General features: G+C 39.9%; 1 long non-coding RNA gene across 1 annotated transcript in view; it reads left to right on the forward strand.

The window, feature by feature from the left end:
- The window catches only part of LOC135112086 (uncharacterized), a 102,791-nt gene that overhangs the window by 26,117 nt on the left and 64,174 nt on the right, over positions 1-12,500 (forward strand). Inside the window, exon 2 of the long non-coding RNA XR_010274054.1 lies at positions 8,837-9,080. This is a non-coding gene — a long non-coding RNA (uncharacterized LOC135112086). The remainder of the gene's footprint in view (positions 1-8,836; positions 9,081-12,500) is intronic.

Consider the following 12,500-nt stretch of genomic DNA (forward strand, 5'->3'; position numbering starts at 1 on the left):
TAGTAATAGCGATATATGTATAGTCTTGCTTTCTTCACACTTGTCGGATACTAAGAGAAGGGTAAAATTGGTAAATACAAAACGAATGAAAAATAATCTCTATGATGTATTGTGGTCCTCGTACACAAATTATTATTATTATTATTATTATTATTATTATTATTATTATTATTATTATTATTATTATCATTATTATTATTATTATCATTAGTCGTATTATTATTATTAGTAGTAGTAGTAGTAGAAGTAGTATATTTTTTGTAAGAAATATAGTGGTATTAAGCAGTCATGCAAATAGTTTCTTCAAAGACTCTTCAAAGACGTGTCAATATTTTGATTCACACAGATGGTTTCGTTTTCGGCGGAGCAAATGACGTATTTCCTGAATGCTTGAGGGTTCATCCCGTGCCTGATGGTGTCCTTTAAGGCTTCAGTGATCGCCTAAACACTTTCAGGAATGGTCATTGGCGCGGCCTGATGGATGGTGCTCCTAATGATCAGTTAAATGGCGGCCCGAGAGGGTATTCAAAACGCTTCCAAAGTAGTCATTTCAACGTTTTCCGGGTGATCGCATCCTCTCATTCCTTTCTGAGCGCCGCCATGAGTGCCGCTGTTTGCTTGCCCGCCGCTGAAAGGGGAGCGGCCCGCGGAAAAGTGAAATGACTTGCAGAAAAGTTAAATGACTCTTGCGGAATTTAAATGACCTTTGTAAGCACGTAGGAGGGAATGACTTGCAAATCGTACAGTGACACGCGCAGGTAATTGACGTGACACGTGCAAAACTGAAGTGATTATTGCACCTGCCCATCAAATTTAAAAGTATTATAAATAAAAAAAATGTGTTGATGTGTTTGATGTTTTTTTTTTATGTTAAACTGTTAGGAATAATAGCATTGATTTTTATTTTATTGATATAATTCGTTCTATATATTTATAGAAGTAGTGTAATATAATTTACATTTTTACTAATTTTCATCTGTTGTTTATTTATCATTCTTTATTTACTTATTTATTCTTTTATTTATTCATTAATTCATTTATTTATCTATGTATATGTGTATGGACGCTGCCCGTGCTGTCACAGCGGCAAGGGAGCAAATTAATTGGTGAATGAGTCAAACAATTACTGCAAACAAGTTAAATGGCTGCTGAAACGTGTGTGTGTGTGTGTGTGTGTGTGTGTGTGTGTGTGTGTGTGTGTGTGTCGCTAACAAAAAAGAACGATTGAAAATATATGTAAATAAAAAATCAATAAATGAAACTTTTGTGAGGATGAACGGTAGTCTCAGATGTCCCGGCGTCTAATCTCGACCACTGTGAACGAGCTGAGGTGAAAGTATTCAGGTTCTCAGGAACTGTTCGTGATACCAGTGACGGTTTATCAAGACTTCTGCATCATTAATGGAAAAAAAAAATACTCATGGGAAATCGAATAGTGATCTCTGTGGCCTTTGAAAATACATAGTCCTGACGAGAGAACAGAGAGTTTCATAATAAAAGCCTGTGTAACAAAAATGCTTTAATATAAAGTGAAGAAACGTCTGAAAGTTTTAGTGTTGTAGCGACACACGCCGGCACTGAGAGGCGGCCGGGCAGACACAGGCAGACGAGAAATTAAGATAATGATGACAATGACGATGGCAGATTGCAATTAACAGTGTTAAGTTGACACAGACATTTCCTCCTAAGAAATGCATTATACTTACTCATAATGTATACCGTCTTTAACAACAGCAGCAGCAGCAGCAGTACAAGCACACACACACACACACACACACACACACACACACACACACACACACACACACACACACACACACACACACACACACACACACACACACACACACACACACACACACACACACGTCTGTTACGTCCATATCGCAAAAATACTGTACATACATTAATAGAAGCATACATAAATTCATGTTTAAATTCGCAAAATGCATCTTGTGTTTATATATATATATATATATATATATATATATATATATATATATATATATATATATATATATATATATATATATATATATATATATATATATATATATATATATATATATATATATATATATATATATATATATATATATATATATATATATATATATATATATATATATATATATATATATATATATATATATATATATATATATATATATATATATATATATAATAATAATAATAAAACAGGGAAATAAACCCTTAGTAACAACGACAAAGTTGTGCAGGATAACGAATTCACACGAAATCAGATGCAGAAAATGGAAACAAATTTCGCAATATATAAATGCATACATACACACGTACATACAGACTAGAAAGACAGCGAGGAAACCAGACAGACACAACAGCAGACGAACAGATGGGACCATACAAACACATGCACCACAACCACACACACACACACACACACACACACACACACACACACACACACACACACACACACACACACACACACACACATGCACACACACATACACACACACATGCACACACACATACATACATGCACATACATACATACATACATACATACATACATACATACATTTACATACATATATACATACATACATACAGACAGACAGACTGACACCTGGTGAACGCTTACCCACGCGAGGGTAATGTGTAACTATTTTTAAGACACTGATGGATGAGTTCTGAGATGCCATTACCAAGTCTCTCCCTGCCCTGTTGTTGTTGTTGTTGTTGTTGTTCTCGTTGTCCTTGTTGTTGCTAAGAAGAAGGGAGAACGTCTGACTCATTTTCATGTCAAAGTTTCACATCACGGCTTGAGGTTTTCACTTTTCCTCGTCAGCACATCCTGGAGACGCGGTACGGAATGCCACCTCAAGTAGGGCACGCGTGTCTCCTCTTCCCCGCTTCCTTCTTTTCCTCCTCCCTCGGTTCCATTTCTCTTTGCTTTGCTTTCCTCTCCTGCCGTGTCCTCATCTCCATCAATTTCATATCCTAGTTTCTAATCCTTTATTTCTTCTTCTTCTTCTTCTTCTTCTTCTTCTTCTTCTTCTTCTTCTTCTTCTTCTTCTTCTTCTTTCTTCTTTCTTCTTTCTTCTTTCTTCTTCTTCTCTGTCGTCGTTATTCTCCTCCTCCTCCTCCTCCTCCTCCTCCAGTGTAGTGCCCACCTACAGTCCCGTAAGGACCAACAGATCTGTTGCTCTCTGTTCTTCCTTTAGTGTTCCTTTGTTTCCTCGTCCTCCTCCTCCTCCTCCTCCTCCTCCTCCTCCTTCTCATCATCCTCATCATCACCATAATCTTCCTCTTCTTCCTCTCGTCTGAATTCTCTTTATCATTTCCTTGCTTCCCTTTCCTTCCATAGCCTCTTCTCCATCTCTTTCCTCCTTCTCCTCCTCCTCCTCCTCCTCCTCCTGGCGCAGAGTTTCATCTCCACCGCTAAGACGAGCTGCTTCCAACCACCGCTAATAGAATTGTTGATCAAAGAAGGTGAGATTGGCGACACTGTGGCGACGGCTGTAATATGGAGGGAGGGAGGCGCGCAGGGACCGTGGCGGGAGATGGAAAAGGGGAGAGAGAGAGAGAGAGAGAGAGAGAGAGAGAGAGAGAGAGAGAGAGAGAGAGAGAGAGAGAGAGAGAGAGAGAGAGAGAGAGAATGGACAAAGAAGCATGTGTGTGTGTGTGTGTGTTTATGTTCTACGTATGTCTGTTTGTTTTTTCTTCTTGTTTGTTTGTTTGTTTGTCTGTTTTTCTATCTGTTTGTCTTTCTGTCGTCTGTTTTTTTGTCTGTCTGTCTGTCTGTCTCTGTCTGTCTCTCTTTCTGTCTCTCTTTCTGTCTGTCTGTCTGTCTGTCTGTCTGTCTGTCTGTCTGTCTGTCTCTCTCTTTCTGTCTGTCTGTCTGTCTGTCTGTCTGTCTGTCTGTCTGTCTCTCTCTCTCTCTCTCTCTCTCTCTCTCTCTCTCTCTCTCTCTCTCTCTCTCTCTCTCTCTCTCTCTCTCTCTCTCTCTCTCTCTCTCTCTCTCTCAAACAATGACAATTACCTCTTGATGGCATTACGGAACTTATTTTTTTTTACTGTTTCATTTTCTTTATCATCTTGAAACACTTGCCTGACCTTCTGTGTGTGACGGTGTGCATTCTCTTCCAGTCTTTTCTTGTCTTTTATGTTTTCTCCTCGTCTTGTTTCGTCTGTGTCTTGCGGCTGTGGTTTGTTCAGGGAATAATCCTTGGTGATTTCATAAGATTTCTTTTCTTCCTTAACCTGTTTAATGATGTTTTATCGTCTTTTATTGGTTTATTTATTTACTTTGTTGTTTATTCGTTTAGTTGTTTACAGTAAAATCCCTCTTATCCGGCATCAACGGGACCGCCGACATGCCGGATACCAGAAGTTGCCGGATACTTGAATAGAAGTGAAATTATGTCCACAATCACCACCCTACACTCACGCATCTTACCATAACAAAGATCAGCTGATCGCCGTGCCGCGCGCCGCCACCCGCGCTGCCACAACACGCTTCCTCTTTTCTGCAACTTTAGGCATCATGAAGGCGTCAGGCGATAAACAGTGCACACGCGGGACTGAGTCACTGAGTAAACACAGTGCAGTGGGCCGCGGGTGGCGCGAAGCAGTGCGCTCTGGTGGCGAGGGAACAAAGTATGCCTCGCGCGGGAATTTTAATCGATTTTATGAGTACACATTGATTTTTTATTGATTTTAAGGCTCGGGGAAAAATGTGCCGGATACTTGAAGCTGCCGGATACTCGAATGCCGGATGAGAGGGATTTTACTGTATATATTTATGGATTGTTTGTATTTTCTTGCTTTCCTTACGTATCTTTATTTTGTTATTATTTAGATCTATCTTTACTCTTTACTTCTATATTTACGTGTATATCTACTTTCTTTTATGTATGTGTGTACATGTTTACTTACTTGGATTCACGTCTATATTTGCTGAGTCTTTATCATCATACTTATATCAGAAAATAATTACAGCACAGGTAGCACAATATGACGGTCGTATCTAAGCCACCTTCAGAAGTATTGCATTGAACTCTTTGTTATTGTTGATGATCTTAAAATGTTCTGTAATCCATTGTTTTCTCTAGATACTAATTCCTGTACTTCTTCGACATTAGCTGTTCATAGATGCCTTACTCTTTCATCCCTGTCACTTTTAAACTTGGAAACTCTCCCCTGTTTTTGTTCTCTCTTCCTGTGACGTGAACTGCTTCTGGATACGAGCATTTTTGGAACTACAAGTAAATTAGCTTTCATTCTGGATCCTTTTATCATTTTTGTTTTGTTTTGTTCAGGAAGCAGAAAAGTAGACATCTGTGTATGTATTTATTTAGTTAGTTAATTATTTGCATACCTTAAGTTAATTATTTGCATAACTAAGTGTTTTTTTTCCTGGGCTTCCCTCACGTATCACAATAAAAGAAGTAACACTGGTAGTATTCCATTAACTTACCACAATTTTCCGTTTATTTTGCTGCGCTAGACGTTTCCCATAACAGACTGACGGTTCATCTCTCCTTGCGTGGCGTTGTTCTCCTCATGCTGTGTATTATAACGCCTCGGGTCGACTGACTAGTAAGCTTTGCACGCCACAACCAGCGCCTTCCCTGAAACAGCACGACGCTGAACAAGTGGAGACGCCGTAACTCGTATGTGTGTGTGTGTGTGTGTGTGTGTGTGTGTGTGTGTGTGTGTGTTTTGTTTGTCTTTTCCTTTTCTTGTCTCTGTTCATGTGTCTCTCTCTTTTGTTTGTCTGTCTGTTCGTATGATTGCCTCTTTGTTTCTCTTGTCTCTGCTTCTTCTCCCTTTGTTTCTGTCAGTCTGTCTGTATCTGTCTGTCTATCTATCTATCTATCTACCTGTCTATGTATCTATCTATCTATTTACCTATCTATCCGTTTGTCTTCCTGCTTACCCCCCCATCATTCTCTCTCTCTCTCTCTCTCTCTCTCTCTCTCTCTCTCTCTCTCTCTCTCTCTCTCTCTCTCTCTCTCTCTCTCTTTCCCTTGTATCATGCTTCCTCGATTTTTTCCTCCCGCCCTTCAGTTTTTCGTTTCCGTCCCTTACCGTTCATTCCTTAGCCTAACCCTCCCCTCCCGCCCCCTCAGTCTTCCTCAGCCTGCTTCACCTCCCCGCCTCACCTCCCCGCCTCACCTCCCGGCCTTTGAAGAGCAGTCCTGCCTCACTTCTTCATATTCAGTCGCGGGAATCAATCGCATCATAGCCTCGTCCCGATTCCTGCCTCAATCGTATATCAATAAAGGCGGTGTTCTGCGTCCTGGCGGGGAGGTCCTTTGGGGCTCCTTTGATACGGCGAGACATACAGCAGAGGTGGTGGTCGCGACGGTGCTGGTGGCGCTGGTGGTGGTGGTGGTGGTGGTGTACATCAGTCCATCATTATCTTTTCTCTTATTTTTCTTTTTCTTTTTTTTTTCTCATTTCTGTTTTTGTAGTGGTTATTCGTATCTCTGTTTTTTTCTTGTTTTCTTTTTTTTTGTCCTTTTTGTTTTTTGTGTCTTTTTGCTTTCGTGTTTTTTTCTCTCTCTCTCTCTCTCTCTCTCTCTCTCTCTCTCTCTCTCTCTCTCTCTCTCTCTCTCTCTCTCTCTCTCTCTCTCTCTCTCTCTCTCTTTACCACCATTTAATTGTTTTTTTTCGCACATCCTTCCTTCTTTTTCTTCTTATTTCTTCTTCGGTCCTTTATTTCTCTCGTCTTTATTGCTTTCCTATATCCGTCATTTTCTTTACCTCTCTCTTTCTTTTTCCATTCTGCTTTCGTTGCGTCTTTTTGTACATCCTTTCTTATCTTTTTTTCTGATTTATTGTTCTTCCCTATCTCTTGTTTTTCATATTTCTTTTTACGCCTGTTTTCGTCCATCTATAGTTATCGTAATTATTCTCATTTTTCTTTTTCTTCCTCCTTTCTTCTTCCCTTCTCTCCTTTCTTCTCCTTCTCCCTTTCTTCCTTCTTCATTTATGTCCTTCCCTTATTTCCTTTCCTTTCTTTTCTTCATCCTTTTCTTCATATAACACCTCTCTCTCTCTCTCTCTCTCTCTCTCTCTCTCTCTCTCTCTCTCTCTCTCTCTCTCTTTCTCTCTTTCTCTCTTTCTCTCTCTCTCTCTCTCTCTCTCTCTCTCTCTCTCTCTCTCTCTCTCTCTCTCTCTCTCTCTCTCTCTCTCTCTCTCCATTCCTTCTTTGGCTGTTTCTCTTTTCTCTGCATTGTTTTTCTTCCTTTTTTTCTGTTATATTTTCCTTATCTTCTTTATTATTTCTTTACGTTTATTACTTTTTTCTCTATTTCCCTTGTGTCTCTTATTGTTTTCCTTCCTCTTTCATTTATTTTTATTTTCCATGCGTTTTTATTCTCTTTTTCTTTTCTTTATCTTTATCGCATGGTTCTTCTCCCTTCATTTTTTTTTTCGAATTATTGTGTTCTTGTTTATTCTCCTCTCCTTCTTTCCTTAACATTTTTCCTATCTCATCTTTATCCTCATCTTATCCTGTGTCTCTCTCTTTATCTCTTTATCTTATTTCCTCTTTTTTGCTTTTTTCTGCCTTCGTGCGTGCTTCCTTTCTTCCTTCATTCATCCATTCATTCATTTCATCCATTCTTTCGTTCATTTTTTCTCTCCTTTTCTTCCTTCCCTCTTTTCGATCTTTCCTTTCTTTCTTTTCTCCTTCCCTCTTTCTTTTTTCCCTTTTGTAATACACTCTTCCACCCTCCTTTCTATTATCCTAATGTTTCCTTCTCTTCCCATCCTCTTTCCTCTCTGCGTACCCCCATCCTCTATGATTTCTCTCCTCTTCCTTCACTCTTCATACATCCTCCTCTGCAAATCCTCCGTTTTCTGTGAGGATTATTTCAACAGTAACTCGCTTAAGCTGTGTCATGGTTAAACTGCTGTTACTAATTTTGCTGCTGCTGCTGATACTACTACTACTACTACGTCTTTTACTATTTACTACTACTGCTACTACTGCTGCTGCTGCTGCTGCTGCTGCTGCTGCTGCTGCTGCTGCTGCTGCTGCTGCTACTACTACTACTACTACTACTACTACTACTACTACTACTACTACTACTACTACTACTACTACTACTACTACTACTACTTGTTTATAATCGTCTTGTTTATAATCACTCATACATTTGGGATTGTCTCCTTTCACGCCGGGGGCTTCACCAAGACGGCCAAGCCAGCGTGAAGTGGTGTCTGTCTTAACCACCCGTAACTATTGGGGGAGGATTCGGTGCTGTAGCCTTAAACGTCTTGCTCTTCCATCAGGACTGTTTTCAAAGGCCACAGAGATGATAGATTGTCTGTGTTTTTCTATGATTATTCGTGTTGTGTGTTTTTCTATTGTGCGTGCAGAATCTTTGTTAAACTGTCACCGGAATTATGATAGCATCCTTGAAAAAAAAAATTAAACGAAAATTCACTACAGCATATAAGTGTAAGAGATAAAACGATGAAATGTTCAATCATGTAAGGTGGTGATGATGATGATGATGATGATGATGATGATGATGATGGTGACTTAAAGACCGGGAATTATAAATAGTGACAAACTTTCTCGTTCATACTTGATTGTTAGGCATAGCTACACTACACTATGATATCAGCAAGGAAAACAAAAATGTACGTGAATAAGCATTGACTTTTTTTTTTCTTGGTGAATTAATGAATTATGTGATATGTGTGAGATTTTTAGAATATAAGTCAAACAGCGTGAAGTTATCCAGTGTACTCGTGTGAGGCTTTTTGTGAATGAGTTAATGAAGTGACGTTTTGGGGTGTATTAGTGAAATTAGTGTATTTCTCTTTACAGTGCGGGAGTGGATCGTGGCTGAAGGGAAAGTGGCGGGAGGGGCGACTGAGGGAATGGTAGAGGCGGGGGTGCGTGAAGGGGGTGACCAGGGGAGTGTCGCAAGCAGGGCACGATGGCCTTGCCCCCTGCTGTGCCCTTAATGTGAACCGCCTGCCACCAGCATTACCCCTGGCATCACCACCACCACCACCACTACCACTACCACCACTACCACCACCACCACCACCACTTGAGAGAGAGAAAGGTAAATGGATTTTCCTATATTTTTATTAGTGAGCTGTGTACGTAGCTACTTCTTCACACACACACACACACACACACACACACACACACACACACACACACACACACACACACGTAAGGTCAATTTCTTCTGTTTCTATACTTATCGATTTTTTTTTTTACCATTTTACTATTTACTATTTACTATTTTAGCATAATTTCCCATCTTTGTTATTTTCATTGTTTCTCCGTGTTTTTTTTTTTTTTGTGGAAGAGATGAGAAATTCAAGATAAAACTGAGTGACGAAGAAAAACATTGATGAAAGAGATACCCGACGAAACCCAAAATTAGGATGTAGAATGTAACGAAAGAAAAGGAACAAAATTAATGAAAGTATAGTTAATGGATGCAAAATGAGGAAAATGAGTATGAAAGAATGAAAAATTAATGAAAATACGAAACAGAAAGAAGAGAAGAATAATGGACTATAATAGTAATAATAATAATAATAATAATAATAATAATAATAATAATAACAATAACAATAACAATAATAATAATAATAATAATAATAATAGTGTAGTCGGAGGGAGAAAAAACTAGGAAATTAAAAGAACCATGATAGGAAAAGGGAAATTACCCGGAGGAGGAGGAGGAGGAGGGGGAGGAGGAGAAGGAAGGAAGAACGGAAGACAGGAAGGAAGGGGCAGCGAAGGGTAAAAAGATTGCGAAAGAAAGAGAAAAAGGAAGGAAGGAGGGGGAGAAAAGGAATATATATATATATATATATATATATATATATATATATATATATATATATATATATATATATATATATATATATATATATATATATATATATATATATATATATATATATATATATAGAGAGAGAGAGAGAGAGAGAGAGAGAGAGAGAGAGAGAGAGAGAGAGAGAGAGAGAGAGAGAGAGAGAAGGAACGGGAAAAGGTGGTACATTGCCCGTAAGAAGAAGAGGAGGAAGGAAAGGTGGAGGAGGAGGAGGAGGAGGAGGAGGAGGAGGAGGAGGAGGAGGAGGAGGAGGAGGCTGTCGCTAACACAAACAATCTAGGATCACTTTGCTTACTGTCTGATTACCTATGCATTGGAAGATCTTAAGGTAATATGAGCCTTACCTGTGTGTGTGTGTGTGTGTGTGTGTGTGTGTGTGTGTGTGTGTTGCCGTATATCTTTACTTATTCACTCATTCATTCATTCATTCATTCATTCATTCATTCATTCATTCATTCATTCGTTCACTTTCAATCAATTACTCGATCAGTCAGTTTAAATATTAATCAACAATTCTGTGCATCAATCGGCCAGTCAGTCAGGTAGTCACTCATGCAGGTAGTCAGTCAGTCACTCTGTCAATAAACCGGTCATTTAGTTTGTTTACCAGTCATTCATTGCGTATTCTCATTTTCTCACTCTAACTCATTCATTCTCTGACTCATTCATTGTCCTACTCATTCTCTCATTCTCACTCATTCATTCACTTCCTTATTCAGTCAGTCGTTCATTTGGTGATCCTTGTATTCATTCACTCGTTCATTCCTTCATCTCCTTATTCATTGATTTAGTTTGCATTCTTTCATTTATTCCGTTAATTTGTGGAACTTTAATCTAATCAGTCAATTTATTAGTTAATCAGTCAGTCTGTCAGTCAATTACTCGATCAGTCACTTTAAACATTAATCAACAATTCAGTGTATCAATCACCCTCTCAGTCAGTCAGTCAGTCACTCTGTCAATAAGCAAGTCATTTAGTTTGTTTACCAGTCAGTTAGTTCGTTAAATCACACGAGCTCAGTCAGTCTGTAAATAAATCGATGAGTCAATAAGTCATTTACTTTGTGAATGTATCAGTCGATATGTTAATGAATCAATCAATTAGTCAGTCAGTGATTGAGTCAGTTAATCCAATGAGTCAGTTACACATTTAGTCATTCTGTCCACCAATATGTGAATTATTCGATCATTCAATAAACTATTCTGTCATTCATTCATTCATTCATTCATTCAGTCAGTCAGTCAGTCAGTCAATCAGTCAGTCAGTCAGTCAGTCACATTACCTTAACGTTATGGGAATATGTGGCGGGGAGGGTTCACTGCAATAACATGACGTCCTTTATGTTCCTTTGTGTTCCTTAGTCCCTCATATTACCTGCGGATGATAGGTGGAAATAGGCGGGTATGTTTCGTACAGGGACTGCCACGTGTAGGCCTGACGGCTTCTTGCAGCTTCCCTTATTTCCTTATGGTCTTATATTACACCTGGTTTGAGGAGAGAGAGAGAGAGAGAGAGAGAGAGAGAGAGAGAGAGAGAGAGAGAGAGAGAGAGAGAGAGAGAGAGAGAGAGAGAGAGGGGAGGGGAGTGTAGCTTATGAAGGGAAAGGAGGATAAGGAGAAGAAATGAGATGGAGTAAGAGGTGGAAGAGGTGAGATGGATGAAGTAAAAGAAATGGAGAGAGAGAGAGAGTGGGAGGTGTGGGAGGTGGAGGAGGTAGGACAGATGGAGTAAGGGAAAGAAGTGGAGAGTGAGAGAGTGGCAGCAGCAGGAGGAAGAGGAAGAGGGGGAGGACGGGACAGGCGAGGGAAATGATAGCATGTTTGTGTTAGGAAGGAGAGTGGAGTGAGAGAGAGAGAGAGAGAGAGAGAGAGAGAGAGAGAGAGAGAGAGAGAGAGAGAGAGAGAGAGAGAGAGAGAGAGAGAGAGAGAGAGAGAGAGAGTGGAGGAAGAGTAGGAAGAAGAGGAGGAGGAGGAGGGAGATGGTGTTAGTGTGGTAGAGAGAGAGAGAGAGAGCGAGAGTGAGAGGTGGTAAAGCTAATGAAAATATGAAGCAGAGAGAGAGAGAGAGAGAGAGAGAGAGAGAGAGAGAGAGAGAGAGAGAGAGAGAGAGAGAGAGAGAGAGAGAGAGAGAGAGGATGTAGCTAATGAAAATGTGGGGGAGAGAAAGAAGTGATAGTGGCAGGGATGCTCTGACGGGTGATGGAGGTGCTGACGGAAGAGGAGGAAGAGGAGGAGGAGGAGGAGGAGGAGCAGCAGGAGGAGGAGGAGGGGGTGGTGATGCCGTCTGTGTGATAAACGATTTAGGGGGAGAGACTGGTGTTCCCTGCCACTAACATCATCACCACAAGCCCCTTTGCTTCCGATTAACTCACTCTCCTCCTCTCCTCCAGCTCTTGTTCGTATTTCCCATTCCTCCTGTTCTCCCGTTGTTTCACTCCTTGTTTCTCATATTCTCTCTTCTTTTTATCCGTTTCTCCTATTATTCTATAGTTTCACCCCTTGTGTCTCATTCTCCCCTTTTTTTCATCTGTTTTCCCTATTCTTCTATTGTTTTATTCTTGTTTCTCTTATTCTCCTCTTCTTTCGTCTCATATTTCTCCCATTCACCCTTGTTTCTGCTGTTCTCCCTGT

This window comes from Scylla paramamosain, chromosome 23, assembly GCF_035594125.1.
Source record: "Scylla paramamosain isolate STU-SP2022 chromosome 23, ASM3559412v1, whole genome shotgun sequence".
Classification (NCBI taxonomy): Eukaryota; Metazoa; Arthropoda; class Malacostraca; order Decapoda; family Portunidae; genus Scylla; species Scylla paramamosain.